We start from the raw sequence: 5,444 nt of genomic DNA, 5'->3' as shown, positions 1-5,444 counted from the left end.
TCCATCAGCTTTGCTTGTTTTTCACCTTTTAAATTAGTATTGACATGAGATGGGGAAGTAGAGAAGCTTAGGGGATAGCACCTGCCTCACCATCCCATCAGGGTTGTGGTAAATTATAGTTAAGCTGATATTTTTTGTAGAACTTCAGCTATAACTTCTTCCATTCTCCTTTGGAACTCATGGGACTTGGTTTTTCTCCAGACACACCTACCTACATGACTTCTATACTTTCATGTTGCTAAGAAGCAACATGTGTAAAGAAACAAAAGCAAGGTGGGGCATGTCCAAAGGGGAACAGAAGAGGATGAGAAAGCAGGAGCTCATGTCATGTGAGAAATAGCTGAAGGACATGAAGATGCATACACTGAGATTTAGGGAGAGTAGCCGTGCACTGTTGTGGGAAAAGGTGATTAAAATAGTCCTAATCTTGCTCTCACCCAATTAAAACCCTTTTCACTGTTAATTCCCTGTCCAGAATGGTTCTTCTTTGTTTCTACTGCAAATTCCTGCAAAATTAACAACTCGTTCGGATACCATTGTAATTAACAAGTTATTAATAAAAGGAAAGGAGCAAAGGGGGAAGCCAGACATTATAGACATGTTTTTTGGGCAGCTTCACCAGGAAGTTGCAACTTTGCACACCCAGGGGACCACAGGCCTAGTCCCTGCAAAACACTGGGGAGAAAGATCAAAAAAAGGGAAGATAGATGCATGCCCAGTACAGTTGGGATGACATAGGGAAGGTACGTTCCTATCAGTCACACCTGGGAACAAAGATATTTGGCCAGAATTGGCATGGCAACTGCAAGCATGTGAAAATTTGGGAATACATAATCTCCTAAACAAAGGCATTCTCTCTCTTGGCATTCTTGGCTCATCACCCTTGTTGCTCTTGTTGCTCTTGACTCTTGGCTTCCTTTAATTTGCCCATGTTCCCTCCTTAGCAGTGTGGCCCTGGACCCCACATACAATGGACTGATGGGCTGCAGTGGGAAACACAAAGCAAGCTAGCCTGATGCTGGTCTGGACTCTGCTCCAACATGGAAAGGAAACTCTGGACAGACTCCTATTTTAGCTCTGCTGAAACCCCAGCTACATTTTTTCTATGACTGTACAAAGGTAATTTGGACTTTGAAAACTCCAGGTTTTAATTCCACAGAAATAAAAATTACTCATTGTCCTGTGCAAGTCTCAGAAGACTATTTTTCTTGGGCTATCACAAGAATTCCACTCCCACTAGTAACCATGGGAGACAAGGACTTCTCTCTCCCTCCATTAACCGATCTTCAGACCTCAATTTAAATATCACTTCATCAACTGTGGTTCATCTACACAATGGAATACTACACTGCAGTAAAAAAGAAGGAATTATTACCATTTGCAACAGCATGGATGGAACTGGAGAGCATTATGCTAAGCAAAATAAGCCAGTCAGAGAAAGATAAATATCACATGATCTCACTCATTTGTGGAATATAATGAACAACATAAACTGATGAATGAAAACAGATCCAGATACAGAGAAGCATCGATCAGACCATCACTGTCAAACCTCAGAGGGAAGGTAGGGGAGGGTGGGGGTAACGTGGAGAGATTAACCAGAGGACTTGTATGCATGCATATACTAGTAAGCCTAACCAATGGACACAGACACCAGGGTGGTGAGGGCATGAGTGGGGGGTGGAAGGGCAATGAGGGGATAAGGACACATATGTAATAACTTAATCAATAAAGAAATTAATTAATTGATTGATTAAAATAAATAAATAAATAAATAAATAAATAAATAAATATAACTTCATCAGGAAGTATCATGTCCACCACCAATACTTCTATGATAAGTACTACTATCAGAATTGGTCAGAGTGCACTATTACATGATCTAAGAAAACCTCTGTAGTTTTTCTTCATAGCACTTATTAAAATTTAAAATGTTATTTTTTAATGAAACAAAAATTTAACCTTATTATGTGATTTTTTTCCAATTACTTTGACTTTAGCCCATTAGTCTAAGCCTTATCACAGCATAAAATAGTGCTACTTTGTTCATGATTGTATCCTTAGGGTTTAGGACAAGGCTTTGCAAAAGCCCTTAATATATACGTTTTCAGAGAAAAAGACACATAATGTATGAATGGATGGAATAATGACTTAGTATAAATAAATATATCTAAAAGATGGACAGTACAGAAAGCCCTATGATATTTCAACAAAAGAAAATCTTTAGTATAATCAGAGTTATTCATCAGTGAATATGCCTACATATGTGAGATTGAGCTCTTCACCAGGGTAAGTACTGAAGAACAGAAACCAAGATTCATTTTTAAAGCTATGTATACATTAATTAAACTCAAACCCAAATAACTCCTAGAGTTTTAAGATTCTATTAATGTTATCCTTCCTTTTGCTTTTCTATAAAGTCAACCATTTGAGTTAGATTTTAATTGGCAAGTTCAAGGACTACCTAACATAACCCTATGCTCTCATAGTCATGGCAATACAAACTTACTAGGTCCCAGCAGAAAAAGTGATTTGCTCATTGGAAATCTATTCTTTTGAGATTCATTTATGAAACAATAATACCGCATGTCCTGTTCATCAATTCTATCTCTTCTGTGTATAACAGATGGCTTTGTATATTAAATGTTTAAAACATAGCTTTTGGTGATTTTTTCCCACTCCCCTGAGAATGGCTCACATAATTATTAAGTGATACATAAAAATAGGAAATTCAAGAGGCAATCAAGAGTGATTTCTAGAAGGAAACATAATAAACAAAAAGAAATGGGAAGCTAGGTAGAAAGGAGTTTTTAAAATAAACTAATAAATAGTACCAAAAAAAGAAGAAAAAAGAGAAAATGTTACTATCAGGGAGGCAGATTTGGACTCAATATGAAAAAAACAAACAAACAAACAAAAACAACTTTCTGAATTGTAAGTAATGAGTTTCCTCATAATGGAAGTACTTACATGGTGGGTGATGGACACTTGGTAGAGTTGATGCAGTTAGGATTTATACTTTGAATTGATTTTGAGTAGCAATGTTGTTTAAAGTTCTTTCTAATTCTGAGGTTCTGGGTTTCTGATACTTCAGTATTGATAATGGAAGTGAAATAGGTAACACTGACTTCTTTATAGGACAGTGGAGATTCATAACATGAACTTGGAAGAAAGAGGAAGTGATTTAAGAGCAGGGTCCATGGTTCTGGAAGAGGGAGACCTCCAGAGGAAAGCAGGCATCCTAGAATTGAAAGTGGACACCAAATAGTTCTGGGCCGCCTGTCACCACTTGAGACAAATTAAGCAGAGACAAGGTTGAATCATATATGAATGTTTATTCTAATAATGCTGGCAGTATGGAGAGGCAGCAGGTCATCCTGTAAATTCTTCTCTAACCTCCCTACCAGCCTGCTGATTATATATGGATAAGGAAGAAAGGCTACATGCAAGAGGGGAAGGAGGAGCGGGGCAGGAGAAGCAGCTGCAGGATCAGTGGTCTGTGTGTCTCTTTCCAGAATCTTGAAGTCCATAACAAGATAATTAATTTTCTATGATGTTAATATTCTATGATGTTCCTGGGATCTAAGAATGGTCAGCATTGCTGAGGCAAACTCCCAGAGAAGGTCAGAGTTCAGAGAAGCAACCAAATAAAAGCAAAGCGAGTCCTGTCCTTTATCTGTTCTCAAAATGTATTTTCTTTTCTGAGCAATGGACCCATTGGGGCCCAAAGGTATCCTTATCTTTTCACAGCTCTGTTTTTCTTCTTGCAACACGTCCAGTGTCCTAGGTTCTATAGGAAAACCTCTTATCCATACTTAGGGAGGTGAATCATTAAACAACTGTGGTTCTATACTTATTGTGTGCCCTTCCTCCTATCAGACTCTGGGGCTCAGAGGAAAGGACCCTATATGGCTTATCCTTCTTTTAGTATTAGGGAGGCTCATTAGCCCTGATTCCTAGACAATTGTTGTCTAGAACAGAGTACTGTCCTCAGAAGCAATGTACAGTCAGGAGACAGTCATCACTTCCAAGGGTAACTGAAGTGGAGTCATCATTCCAAGTAGGACAGCAAACAATAGTAGTAATGACCCAAAGTCACATGAGAGGAGTTACAAAGTAGATCATGGGGAGAAAGCCACAGCTATTCTAGAAGTGAAGCACAGGTAGCTTTAGGGACCCAGCTCTGGTTTCCACAGATATAGTCATGCTTGAGCAGGGAAGGTAGGAAACACTCCTGAAGAGTGCTAAGCAGTGAAACTAAGGTAGAAGGTAATTTGCTTGGGAAGGGGCCTAAGAGGAGGTAGGGGGCAGTGTTTTCAGTAGTTTAGGAAAGCCAACTTTCCTTGTCACTCTGATCTTATGTCTTGGAACTCATGTTATCAAAAATCTGGGCAATATTATAATTACATATTTTACCATAAGAAGAGCCTGAGGCTGCTGAGCAAACAAAAGGCTAACTTCTACCTTGATGAGGATCAGTTCAAGAGCCAGATAAGCTGCATCTGCAGGGAAAGTTACCAATGACTCCAGATGGTAACCATGGAGAAAAGCAACAGCTTGATCCTAATGTGACATGAGGATGCTTTTATATATTTTTAATTATAATGGCTAGTATCAGACTCAACAAATAATACATATGCCTTATGTTATTATAATACTGGGAAATATCACAATAGGGTTGGTTTCTTTGTTTTAGTTTTGTCTGCTGCTGTTGTTATTTTATTTTTTTGTGGGTTTTTTTCTTTTTCTTTCTGTTTTACTTTTTTTTTTTTACTATATGTTTCCTGCATGGTTTATCTCCTCAGTTATTGTCCACAAGACCCTGAGAAGTTGTAGGAATATGCAGGCACAGACTCAAGGCCCAGCTTTCTGTCCAACATTGTGGAAAGGGACTGTACATCACGGGGCAGAGCCGTATGCTCCCCTATACCACCTGGACGGAGACCCAGGGAGAGTGACCTCCCGGGGGTATCCACGTTGGGATATTATTTTGTTTTCAATAGTTAATATAAGGGAGGACTATATCAGTTCATTCTAGCTTAGGAAAAAAACATTTTCTTCAAATTTATGTATATGTATTTCATTGTTTTGTTTATCTGTTTGGATTTATTTTGTAAATCTGTATGTATATTTTCTAAATGACTAACAAAGCTTTTGATTCCCCTGCATCTGGAATGAGCATTGTGATACTACATAATATGCCAAAATCAGAAAGAAACAACAACAATGAACAAGCAAACAAACTCTACTCCAGATCTGAAAGGAGGTATTATTAGTCACTAAAGATTGTCTGCAGGTCTGTGCTCATAAGTATGGGTAAAGGCTGTGTGCCCAGATAGAGATCGCAAACTATTGTCTCAATACTAGCTTGGCTTCACTACCGGAATCCAAATTATGTTGTTTGCTGCCATTGTGCATCAATTAAAGATAAAATAAGAATTCCT

General features: G+C 38.3%; 1 non-coding gene across 1 annotated transcript; it reads right to left on the bottom strand.

The window, feature by feature from the left end:
• Positions 1 to 4,775: 4,775 nt before the first annotated feature.
• Positions 4,776 to 4,981, bottom strand: LOC118665543. Its single transcript, XR_004970654.1, has one exon. It is a non-coding gene; the product is annotated as a small nucleolar RNA SNORA73 family (small nucleolar RNA).
• Positions 4,982 to 5,444: the final 463 nt, after the last annotated feature.

Source organism: Myotis myotis, unplaced genomic scaffold (genome assembly GCF_014108235.1).
Source record: "Myotis myotis isolate mMyoMyo1 unplaced genomic scaffold, mMyoMyo1.p scaffold_m19_p_10, whole genome shotgun sequence".
Taxonomy (NCBI): domain Eukaryota; kingdom Metazoa; phylum Chordata; class Mammalia; order Chiroptera; family Vespertilionidae; genus Myotis; species Myotis myotis.
The sequence above is the reverse complement of the archived record's forward strand: the minus strand, read 5'-3'. Positions and strand labels throughout refer to the sequence as shown.